Genomic DNA, 13,392 nt, shown 5'->3' with positions numbered 1-13,392 from the left:
CAAATATATATATTACATTTTATGCAAGATCAGATCAGGTAATAATATATAAAAAAAATTTGTCTTTTGTGGACTTGGACAGGATAACAATGTTTACTACTAAATATAAATCCTATCGAATGCTTTTTACCTGAAAGAGAATAGAACCCACCGTGCATCTTGAGACATCATTTTTGAAAAAAGGACCCTGGTGAGAAAGGACAGACAATTTTATTTTTCACTTCTGGAAGAACAGAACTGGAAAAACTTGGGACTTTTTATGTAATCTGTTGTATAGAAAAGAACCAGAAAATGGAAAGACGGCAACTGATACATACAAACGTCTTTCTTTCTCTCTTTCCTTTTCTGAGCTCCGCTTGCATGTTTTACTGTATGTTAGTGAATTTTGAAACAGGGTCTGCAATCTGATGAACTGGACTGGTATTCTGGAATGTGGGTTTAAGAGTATGGGTTCTAGATCTACAAAGCCAATGTACATTCTGAAATTTGAACTATACAATGCGTTTTCTAGTCTAAAATGTGGGTTCTAAAATGTGGGTTCTGGGGGCTAAAAAGACAAGGGTCCCAGAATGTGGGTATGAAAATGTAAGAACTAGAAAGCATGTTCTAAAGCATGGCTCTGGAATATGGATTCTAGATTGCAGGTTCTGGGATGTGGGTTCTAGAATGTGTGCTACAGAATGAACGCTGTGTACCGTGTGTGCTAGAATGTGGGTTATAAAACGGATAGTTCCGGTCCTAAAATCTGATTGGCTGAGCCGCGTTCGAAGCCGTTGTAAAATCCCCGATAAACGCACACCTAGGACCACCTCACATCATTCCATATTAATATGCCACTGAATCGAAAAAGTTAATGTTATTTTCGCCCTCATGTTGCCTAGCAACACTGTTAATCGAACTATTTTGCGTCACGGAAGAATGCTTTATTGTAAGTTTATACACGATAAATACATTTATGAATTAAACATTGTTGTATTTATTATATTTTTTGTTGACCGCCGTTTTATAAAAGCAATAAGCCACTCGAGACAGTGCATTACTGGTATGATTTTAGCACGGGGAAAGAAGTTTTAGGCACACCGCTTCGCGTCGTGCCAAAACGTCATCCCCGTGCTAAAATCACAGTAATGCACGGCCTCTCGTGGCTTATTGCTTTATTCTACAATATCAGTGTGTTCTTCAAATAAAATTAAAAAGCGTTCAGTGGGACCAATTGTGTTCAATTTTCAAGCAGCTGCTTTGCTGTGGTGGGCAACATTCTAAACACACAGAAATGCTTGGTGTTATCCTACATTATTAAATTGAAAGTGATGATTATGCAGCTGAAGTTGATTCACTCACGGGTTTATTGGGCTCCTGTAGGATGGAACCTGAACTGGTGAACAATCCGATCTTTCCTCTCTCAGACATGGTCAGTCATGTCTGTTGAGTGGTTAGGCCGGTAGCACTGCTGAGACTTGAACTGGGTAGCTCAAACTTTCTGCAGGGGTGGGCTAGTAAATTACACTGCTGTGTCAAACATACACTGAAATAATAGAGCCATGCACTCCGGCCTACAGCGCCTTCTTGACTGTACATGTATAGATGCTAAAGGACTTTAAATGTGTGTGTGTGTGTGTGTTTAAATTGTGAGTTTACAGACTGTACAATTGCTGAATTAAAGAAGAAGTTTAAAATGTAATTTAATATTGCAGTAAAATATGATTTTCTTTATTTGTGCTTTATTTAAATGAACATTTTCTTCAGTAACCTCCTAATCCTGATCAGGTTTATGGTGAGTCTGCCTATCCTGGAAGCAATTTTGGTGGGTGCAGTAAGATGATCTTTCTTTTGCAGGACCTTGCAGAGCTGAATCGGGTATCTGGATCCCATCATTAATAATTAGCAAACACACTTACACAAACTCCTGTTACAGTTAATTGGCAGGGACTCAAGAGGCATGTTCTGTTTAACCTCCACACAGGGTCGTTCACCTTTCTCTGCAGGATCTGGCTGAGGGAAACACGATGCCAGTTGAAGTTCGATCACTCTGTGCTGATGATGTTTGCATGAGTGATGATGTTGGCAGTTAAACCCAAAGGTATATGCTAACGTAGTAAATAATATCTAGTACGATTTATATTCTAATATTTTAGTACATTTATAAGATTTTTATATACTTACTTTACTTAAAATGACCACATTTGGCAACCTCTCCTACTGTACAATTCCACATGAAATTGCTACTTTTACTCCAAAACATTAATAAAAACCATATTACAAGGCACTGTAATTTTACAATAGCGTTTACACATTTTATGTGAGTTAAATGATCAATTTTAAAGGAGTGGAAATATATTTTATACATACTGGAATCCAGATTAACCCAGTTTGGGTTTAAAATTGAAGGAACACAATCTGTTGTGTACATACAAATAAGTGTTTTTTTAACCTACAAGCAACATTTTCATCATCAATAATTTTTCAAAAAAGGTACTTTGTCATGATATAAGCTGTTAATGTGATATAAAATTAGATGTAATTGTTAATCATTTTGGCTATAACATCTCTTTGTACATTTCCTTGTCGCTGCTACTCTCATTAGTACATCATCTCTTCTCCAACTTTTTAGTGATATCTTTTATTTTTTATTTTTTTTTATGGCCATGTAAAGTCCAAAGTGTATTAGGTTGTTTAATGAATTTAGGGTACAACATATTTTAAACCTTTTTGTTGTTGTTGTTGTTGTTAAATACATACGTTCAGTTTAATTCTGTGCACTCTGGCAACCTCTGCTGGTTGAACTACACTCGCTGGTAATGGAAGGCACCACTGAGGTTTAAACCCTAGAGCTGAGTGTTTCAAAACCCTTTACTGTCCAACACAAGCTAATAAAGCTAAAGAATGCAGCTTTGTTTCCTGTAGAACGTGGTTAACCATGATTAGGTTGTGATGCCTCCAGGAACCGAGACAGATCCTGTGTATGTGCTAGAAAACCAACAGAAAACCTGAAACCACCAAGAGTTCTAAAGAAACTCAGTCATTTATTTATTCTGTGCATTAGGATGCCATTTTAGTGTTGGATGTGAATCCTGGTTCTGGTTACTGGTTTCAGGGCACAGGATCAGATTTCCTCAGCAGTTACAATAGAGACTGAGACAAAGTGTGTAATGTAAAATAACAGAGATAGGAAAGAGGAAAGAAATACTAAGAAGAAGTAGTGAAAACAAGAATGGATGAACGGATGGGTAGATGGACTGTATAAACTGGTTAGATATTTGTAGGCTAAATGGTAGATAGACAGTCATTGTTATGAAAACAGAGTGAATGTAACTCTAGTGATTTTTCTATATCAGTCCAAAAAGCACTTAATGCAGTGTTTTCTTTCTTACAAAAGAGATGTGTGCCCAGTGTGAACATACCACAACACACAATCATGAACAAACAACAGTAAATCATGTATGTACTGTAATTAATACAGATGAGAGACAATATGGCCATTCACAAACATAAAAACTTTGTATCTAGAAATACATATTTCATTGTGAACAGAAACAGTAGGTGTGATGAAAATGTAAAATGTCTGAGAAGGAACATGGGCCCAGGGTCTGTTTCAGGTTTAACGAAATGCCAGCCATCACAGCCCTAAATATTGCTTGTTTCTGTTGTTTTGTTTGATCAAAATGTAAATCAGTACCTCGTGGACTAGATTCAAGGCTTTTGGAGAAGTGTGTCTGAGAGCCAAAAAGATTTTCTGTGTTTTAAGAGCAGTTTGAGATCCCCCTCTGTAGAAGCAGATACCCCATGATAGATGTATTTGCTGCCCCCTGTTGGTCATTTGAATGCTTGCCCATATTTTCTTCAGGTTAGTTAGTTTGTTTATTAGGATTTTAACGTCATGTTTTACACTTTGGTTACATTCATAACAGTAACGGTAGTTACTCATTACACAAGGTTGTATCGAACACAGTCATAGACAATTTAGTATCTCCAATTGACCTCACTTGCATGTCTTTGGACTGTTGGAGAAAACCGGAGCTCCCGGAGTAAACCCACGCAGGCACGGGGAGAACATGCAAACTCCACACAGAAAGGCCTGGACCGCCCCACCTGGGGATCGAACCCAATGACCTTCTTGCTGTGAGGAGACAGTGCTACCCACTTAGCACCATGCTGCCCCATATTTTCTTTATTTTCTATATTCATTATTACCAGTAAGACCAGAATCACATGTAAAAGCACCAAGCACCTAAGCACTGGAATTTTTTTTTTACTGATAATTGCTTGTAAAAAGATCTTGTTGAAACCAGAAGTTTTTTTCTGAGTAACATTACTGATATTTATACAGAGCTCATTAGACATTCCCATTGTAAAGCCTTGTGGCACAATCTAACGGGTACAGTCAAACTAGACTTATTTATATGAGCTTAGTAAAGTCATCAGCTGTAGTTAATCATAGATCTGTAGATTTGTTTCCTGCACTTTAAATTTGAGTTCTTAATTTGTTTTGCCTTAACTGTATTTACAAAATACAATGATCAGTAAAAACATTAGATTTTTTCCCGTTTGTCAGTTAAATAAAGGCTCAAGAGAATTAACAAAATAACAGATTCTTATTTTTATTGTATTTGACAATCTTTCCAACCTTTTTTAGAAATGAAGTTCATAATTGCAGGGAATTGAGAGATTTAAACATTCACAGCCAAACACGTTATTAAAAGATTCAAATAATCAGGAGAAATCTCTGTTAATTACCTGCTTGTTTCAACAAGACAATGCCAAGCCACAATCTGCAAGTTACAACAGCGTGGGGGCAGAATGGTGGCTCTGGGTCCTTTCTGTGTGGAGTTTGCATGTTCTCCCGGTGTCTGTGTGGTTTCCTCTCACAGTTCAAAGATGTGCAAGTTAGATGAATTAGAGATAAAATTGCCCATGACTGTGTTTGACATTAAACTTGAACTGATTAATCATGTGTAACCTGTAACTACATGTCCTGTCATGCATGTAACTAAAGTACAAAGTGTAAAACATGACATTAAATTCCTAATAGAACAAACAACAAACAAACAAGAGTCCGGCTAGAGTAAGAGAGTCCAGGTGTTAAACTGGCCTGTCTGCTGTACTGTCTATTATTAAAAATGTGTTATTATTTGAAGCACAATACATGACAGTGGATAACCTGGCTTGTTAAGCAGTTGGAGTGTTGTATCAGCTGGAGATTATGAAACGGAGACTTGACGTAACAGTGGCAAAACTGTCTCTGTCTATTTTTTTGTCCCAACTGTCTTGCTGTCCCACTTTTTGGGGCTGCATGTGTGTGATAGTAGTTTGTAATTTCCACTGAGCTTTAGTTAATCATCAGCTCTATCTAACTGAAGCAAATAATAAAAGAGAGAGAGAGGAGAGAGAGAAACCCCATACAAATAGAGCTCAAGTGTGGACTGTGTAGAATGTAATAATGTAAATACTTTTTCCACACATACGTACATATACACACTTATATAAATATACAACACATACTTGTTCTAATTTGTTTCTGTTATTTGTTTAAGGCTAATTACTAATGTTATTGAACATTCTTTAAATTAATATGAATGTGTATGTATGCAAATATTTTTTTTCATGTATTATCTAGTTTGTAAATGCGCTTTGGCAATACAAATGTGAATATTTGTCACACACACACACACACACACACACACACACACACACACACACACACACACACACACACACACACACACACACACACACACACACACACACACACACACACACACACACACACACACACACACACACACACACACACACACACACACACACACTGCAGGACAAACCCAATTCCAAAAAAGCTGGGACAGGAGAAAAGTGAGAGGAAATCAGTAAAGTCACACAGATTAAGTTGAGACACTTCAAACAGTCAGTGGCCTGAGGTGAGGATTGACACCATGTTGCTGTGAGGCATCCTCTCTACTCTGCTGCATGTGGAAGAAGGGTTTGGGTTCGAATATTTTGTCAAGGACCTGTGCGAAGCGTCATACGTCATTGTTGTTATGATTTGGAATCCCACGCGATTCAAATATTAACGGTCATGAGGGGAGTTTATAAAAGACAAACGGTTCTAGCTAACGTTTCAACACATGAGTTCGATTCAGTTTATTAAAATGGCATCGAATCACAGCAACTTTTTATAAATTAAGTGAAGCGTGTGTGTGTGTGTGGTGTGTGTGTGTGTGTGTGTATTTCAGCCTTTTAAGTGAGTCATTTTAATTGACTCAGCTAACTTAAACGAGTCGACTCTTGTGGTTTCCAAACAACTCTTCACGTTGCAGCACGGACATCAAAAGTAAGCGACATTATACGCAGTATCGTAAAATATTAAATCTATAATATAAAACATACAATATTATGGTTTGGGTTACAACATTAAAATGTAAATATCTTACCAAAGTGATGTTATTTGTGATAATAAGCTTTATTCGGTTCTAGATATCGAAAAAAAACATTTAAATTAATAATCTACATCAAAAAACTAAATAAATAACTAAAATGTTAAAACCGTTCTCAGTATGAACATTGTAAAAACATAAAATACTCATGACAGACAGTAATCGAACCCACAACGAAATGTGGCACCTACACTACATGCATCGTCTTGTCAAAAAACGGATCTTCAATGAGAGTCGACTCCTAAAACGTAGTTGTAAAAGAGCCGACTCAATGAACCGACTCAGAGAGTTGAATTTTTCGCCAACGACACATCACTTACCGCAGCAGCAGCTCAGCTCGGCGCTTCAGTCAGACCGAGCATGGCGAAACTTAAAACTACCACACTCCAGCTTTACCGGGGCACTCAGGATTAAAGCTTAGTAGTTCTACCTCGGAGTTTGGAATGAAATCTGGACTCTATAACCAACCATAACGGGACTGTATCCATTCTGATGGTGCTGGTAGCTGAGGAACTAACTTGCCTGCGGACATTTGCTCTGGTGAGTCGCTTTGCCTTCACTTCACTCCGCTCAGCTAGTGTGCTAACGCTAGGCTCCGTAACGGCGCTTATGTTTGGTCGATTTGGTTTATGTTTAAATTCTGTTTTGTGAAATGAAACCAGGCGCTTATTTATGAGCTGTGCAGAAGTAAGAGCTAAACTTGTCTTACAGCATAGCTGCTCGAGTTCGGCTCTTCAGTTTCCTGAACTAAGCGAAAAAGTCGCTTGCTAAGTAAGAGTCCCGCACTTGCTTACTAGGTAGTATGGTATAATAGAACTGTGATGGGGTAACCATAGTGATTTTGGCACACTGCTTAGTACGCTAGTATGCACCTAGCCAGAGCTTTGCATTATGTTTCCCTACATGAATTCTAAAGTTTCGTTCTAAAGTTTCACATATCTGCTGTACCTATTGCAAACTGGAAAATACAATGTGTCCGACTGGGAAATTAGCAAACTAAAACTCATTAACAGTGGGAAGTATTAAACAACAATCTTGAACCTTGAGCTTGTTGATCTTCTAAGCACATTTGCATTGACAGTGTGTGGAAGAATCTGACAGGTTTTGGAAACGACTGCAACAGTAGCTTGATGTTGTATCTGCAAAAGACAAAAGCAGAATGAATATCCTGCAAACTTGTGTACTTCCCTAGTGTTGTATTTTTCTGCAAGCGCTTGAACAGAGCAAATGTAAAAGTAACAGGAGAAATTAACTTAAAGAAACCCCCTCAACTCTGTTTTTATTTTTCACCACCTAAATAGCAGTTGTATGCTCCTAGCCAGCTTCTCTAAGAAATCATGTCTCGGGTAACAACAAAAAACTCACCCTTAAAAAAGGTAAACCAACATTCAGAAACCAAGCTTTAATGGGGCACTTGAATGCAACAGTGTCAAGTTCTGTGAATGTAAATTCATTGAGGGTTTCTCCTCATTGCTGCTGCAACAGCAACTTCTGCTGTCTTGGAGTGGAGGAGTACACAGAGCACAGCGTGACTATCTGTATGCAGTACTTCTCTCTGTCGGAATCCACCAGTGGCTGGCTGGCATGAAGAAGCGAGCCAGCGACCGCACGTGTGTAGGAGGAATCGAGTGCTGGTCTCCCGCTTTTCTGAGCCAATGTAGGGGCGGTGCTGGCGGCAGACTTAACTGGAGATAAATAAACAATAACGTGATCAAAAAGATAGTTAGTGCATTGAATATCAAGCCTCACTCATAACTTTGACCAGAGCAATGTGTATCACTAGCACTGAGTAGCGGGTTATCGTGAACTAGGAATGCGATTCTTGATTGAAATTTCAACAAATACCCCATACATATGGTCTAAGTATTACCCCTATTGTTTTCAGCTTTGACGTGAAGCCCCCTATTATATATTTAGCCTTTTTTTTTTTCACTGGACAACGGCAGATTCCTACAGAGAGCTTTAGAATGTACAGTATTCCTCTCCCGTTTGTGCCGACACCTTAACCAAACAGTTCACAGTTAAACCAGCAAGAAAGTGACAACTAATTAAGGCCTTCCCTCCCTCAGGCAAGGACAGTTGTTTAAACCTATGTTTGATTCCCTATTTTGAACTGCTCGAACTCAACTTCTTTCTTTTTATCAATTTTACCAGGTGCAACTGTTGCAGTGCTTTTTACCTTTACCATATACAGTACAGGCCAAAAGTTTGGACACACCTTCTCATTCCTGTGGTTTCTCTTAATTTTTTTACATTTTCTACATTGTAGATTAATACTAAAGACGTCCAAACTATGAAGGAACACGTATGGAATTATGTAGTAAACAAATAAGTGTTAAACAAACCAGAATATGTTTTATATTTTAGATTCTTCAAAGTAACCATATTTTGCTTTAATGACAGATTTGCACACTCTTTGAAATTTTCTCAACCAGCTTTATTAGGTTTCCACCTGGAATGGTTTTCAATGAATGTTTTTGCCTTGTCTAGAGTGAATTTTTGGAATTTGTTGCTTTTTTAATGTGTTTGAGACCATCAGTTGGGTTGTGCAGAGGTAGAGTTGGTAAAATATAAAACATATTCTGGTTTGTTTAACACTTTTTGGTTCACTACATAATTCTTCATAGTTTGGATGTCTTCAGTATTAATCTACAATGTAGAAAATAAAAATAATCAAGAAAAAACATTGAAGAGAAGGTGTGTCCAAACTTTTGGCTGGTGTGTCCAAACTTTTGGCCTGTACTGTAAATCTAAACCTTTTAAAAGTGAAGAGACATAGCCCCCAAGTCATGGACTTAAACTGAAGCCATCAAGTCAAAGCCAAAAATTGAACTGCTTCCTTCCTTTACATCCATGTGAAGAATTTGCCTGTGTGTAATGTCATTGTAGATCTGAGAGATTGTGTATGTGATGGCAAAAAGATTTATCACAGATCTTTAAAAACATGGTTTTTGAAAGAAGGCGTGAAACCTTTCAGTCATGTAATGCACAATTTACTCTCTCCAGCACAAACATGCTCCAACTGAAGGTGGTACCTCATTCGGGCATGTAGTCACCGCATTCATATAGTTTTACTTTGACCTTGGGGAATGTATGGAATCCTGGTTACCCATTTTGACAGCCTACCCGTGCACACACTCATAGACACACACACAGACAGAATGGCCTCAGCCAAAATAAGTTCGATATAATTTGTCATTTGACTCCAGCAGACCCTAAAAGGTGCGTCTGTAGAAGTCTAGGGGATTGTTTACATCTCTGTTTGCATGTAGGGCTGAATGTGCTTAAAGAAGAATTATAATTGCAATTGCTGTAAAATAATAGTCATCAAGCGTTATGGTTGCGTAGCGGTCTAATACGCTAGTGGTTGAAGTCTCAGCCACCAGTCTGGGCAAATTGGGAGTTCACTTTTTGTTGCTGCAATGACACAATCTATCCAGTTGAGGCGCCGGCTAGGTGGTGAAGGAATACAGAGTGTGTAGAGTGTTTCTCTGTGCATGTTAATCTCTCTGTAGTAAGCTGCTGCAAGCCTGCGGCTTTATTGGCTGCCATTGGCGTCTTGAATGTGGCAACGGTGTCTGAACTGAGTATCCGCTGTTGGTTGAATTTGCCGATACGGAACCAGAGGATATGGAGGGCCGAATCAGTGTGGACAGATTACTATTAGAGCATCTTTAAAAGGAGCTGTAGAAATATTCCTAGGTAATATATTCTTATAGTCTGCACATATGGACACATTGAGGATCTTCTATGGGCAATAACAGCAGAAAACACATTTTTCTCATGTCAATGTCTAACATCAAAGAGCTCCGACGTGAGTGTATAATTTTACGTGTTCTTCTGCTGTCACATAATTAGCTGATTGGATAATTACAGGTCTTCATAATAAAGTAGTTAATATAAATAAATATAGTAAACAGTTGTTTGTATGTTGGTCTTTTTTTAACACGTTTGTCTCGAGACAGAACCGTGCAGTGTGTATTTGAGTTCTTCTCTTTGGTCCCACAGCTTTAGATGGCATGGTTGGGGGTAGCAGCCACGGCTCATGTGTCTTACTCGTGGATGTCTAAGCTGCTACAAATGCGTGCACATCTCTAACCCTCCGCAGTCCTGGAGACTGAGACGGTCATATATAGAGCTGCTTCCAGCAACATGAACTAAAATAGAACCAGTGAATTGGCAGAGGACGGTTAAAATAGGCATAAACATGAGCCCCGTGTGGGAACTAAATCAAAACAGAAGAGATGGCGAGAAAAACATTGTGTAAAAGGAAGTAGAAAATAATGAATGGATGGGAAAGGTGGGCCAGATGAGAAGGAGAGATGAAGAATGAATGAACAGGTTGGGTTTTCCCAGCCTGAATCCTTTTGTCGTGTTCCCTCGGGGAGTTATCAGATTTTCTCCTCACCACCAAGATCAGAAGGAGGGGATGAAACGAGTGAGGGATGAAACACTAAAACAGAATACTTTTATCAAACAGGTTCGAACTGAATTTTCAGAACGGCAGTCCAAAAGATGCTTTTCAATGTCTTGATGATCTTTCAATAAATGACCATGACATTTTGTTACTCAGACGTTTATTTTTGAACAGTACTTTCTTGCTATAAATAAATTGTAAAAACATACAGGTTGTTTTATTTTAAATATGCAATAAATATTTGATGAATTTAACCATTAATCATGAAGATAAAAGCTTTTAAAGAACACAGTGTGTTTGGCAACTGGTCCTAATATTGTCCAAAAATGTCAGTTGTAGTAAACATAGAGCTTTATAAAATTTAAAGTGGAGAACAAGTGGATTTGGTAGAGTGGATTTTTAAAATGTTCCTATTGTAAACGAAAAGGGATTTGGGGAAGATTATTTCAAAAGCAAAACCTATTTATCATTTCGAGCTGTGTCTGTGTGTGTGTGTGTGTGTGTGTGTGTGTGTGTGTGTGTGTGTGTGTGTGTGTGTGTGTGTGTGTGTTGTGTATTCAGTGTGACTCCCTGTTACCAACTAATACATTCTGTCATCAAAGTCCTGTGTTGGTTTACAGCAAGTGTCCTTGATCACTCACTCACTAGACAGATAGAACAGCAGTCAGCTGGGTATGATCCACAGGAATAAAAACAATGATAAAAAGAGCATTTATATTTGTGGCATGAACAAAGTAAGTGATTAATATTAAAATGATTGTTATTATATACTTAAATGAGTTTAGTTTTACAGGGTTAACATGTTGAATAGTCAAAACCAAAATTAAAGGCAACATAAATATGCTGTGTAAAACAGAGCAACGAACCATTTCTAGATCACTCAGTGAGTTAATCTGTAAGCCCTCATGAACACACACATACACACACACACACAATGTGTAGAAAGAGGAAAAAACAAAACAGGAACAGGAACACAGAGATAAAAATATAAAACCCAGGTCCCCAGAGCCCATGTGACTCTGGCACTCATCATACCAACTGCACCATCATGCCACTCCTCTGCAATGCTGAGCATTTTCATTTTTAACAATGAGAGGTGCATACGCTGTGGATTGTGTGTGTGTGTGTGAGTTAGTCGTGGTGGTCTTGTTGTTGTTTGATGATGTCCGACACTTTCAGGTGTCACTGTCAGTCGTTATCATAGTAGATGTAAACTCTTAGATGTCACTTTTAGATGTTAGTTATTTAGATTGACGGAAAGTGGATTATTTGGGGAAGAAGAGGGGAAGAATGTGACCCATGCCAAAAAGGATCAGGTCAGTATTTGATTCAATTTAGGTATATGATACAATATGATAAAGTTTTTGGTAGAGCTGGTTCTGACCTACGTTAAATTAATGGTTCATTGTCAGTAGATCCCCTGCAGCACTACTATACTACTATTAAAGCACAACTATTGCCATGTTTGTTCACGTCATACATCAGACTTCAGGTACATCTATAAGAGACATGGCAGCTACAGAAATTTGCAGCTGTTGGGCGTGTCTAGAATGGACTGGATCTAGAGAACCGTACTGTGTTTTTTTTAGACCACTTAATGAAGCTACTGATCTCCTGTTCAATGTGACCCAATCTAAGGAAATGGTTTACCCCTTCTTCTGCACTAGGTAAGAGGGTGGAGATTGTGGAGTCCTATATGTACCCCGGGGTCCACCTGGACTGAATTGTGAACTGTGGTCACCAGTGCTATTTTCTATGCGGTGGTCTGCTGGGACAGGGCAGGGGCAGCGACGTTAAGGCTGGTGACATTAGCTGATTTACCAGACTCACGAGCAGAGATCTTGGACACCCCATCTGTTACGTCCCTTTTTATAATGGTTTTGTAATTATTTTGCGTGCTTGGGAGAGCGAGCGGTATGAAAATATCTTCAGCTGTTGCTGAGCTCACACGGTTCAGATTTGGTTGGAGTGCAGTAAGAATGTAACAGGAATAGCAGCCTATGAATCATACACATTTCCATCAGCCACCCTGCTCTCTGTCTCTTTCTCCGTCCCCTGTCCCATAACTTCTTTAAGTTATAGTACACCAAAACAGCACAACACAAGTTAGATGTTAGATAGTTTTATATATATATTTTTTTTTCTTCTTTTTTTTTCTTTCTTTTCTTACCCTCACCCACCCTCAGTTGCCATGTGCCAGTTGTGTTTACAGATGTAGAGAGAGTGCTGCATTTCCAACTGGAACAGAATTTTTAAAATACATTTGTATTATATAAACAATGACATTAAAATTAATAAAACTTTTAGACACTAAACTATTAAACAGTAATGTCAGTCATCATGTTCCTGTATTAAGGTTAAAATCTTATGATCGTAGAATAATTTTAAATAAAACAATACTGCTGTCAGGAAGAGCTTTAACTTACCTATTATATTTCTATTCTCTGATTAGCATGTTTGGTTAGGATAAAGGGATCTCGTCCTCACAGACCACAGCTATATTTTGTGTGAAGGTTCTCTCTCTCTGTTAGTTGTACTGGGCTG

At 38.3% G+C, this 13,392-nt stretch overlaps 1 protein-coding gene across 4 annotated transcripts in view; it reads left to right on the top strand.

The window, feature by feature from the left end:
* Positions 1-6,261: 6,261 nt before the first annotated feature.
* The window catches only part of dtnba (dystrobrevin, beta a), a 24,714-nt gene continuing 17,583 nt past the window's right edge, over positions 6,262-13,392 (top strand). Inside the window, exon 1 of one of the 4 annotated variants that reach the window (XM_063001811.1) lies at positions 6,262-6,328. The gene's annotated coding sequence lies outside the window, so the exon portion shown is untranslated. Of the gene's footprint in view, positions 6,329-6,635; positions 6,972-11,522; positions 11,583-13,392 lie in introns of those variants that run through there. The other 3 variants (XM_063001812.1, XM_063001809.1, XM_063001810.1) reach the window with 3 other exon arrangements.

Source organism: Trichomycterus rosablanca, chromosome 9, assembly GCF_030014385.1.
Source record: "Trichomycterus rosablanca isolate fTriRos1 chromosome 9, fTriRos1.hap1, whole genome shotgun sequence".
Classification (NCBI taxonomy): domain Eukaryota; kingdom Metazoa; phylum Chordata; class Actinopteri; order Siluriformes; family Trichomycteridae; genus Trichomycterus; species Trichomycterus rosablanca.
The sequence above is the reverse complement of the archived record's forward strand: the minus strand, read 5'-3'. Positions and strand labels throughout refer to the sequence as shown.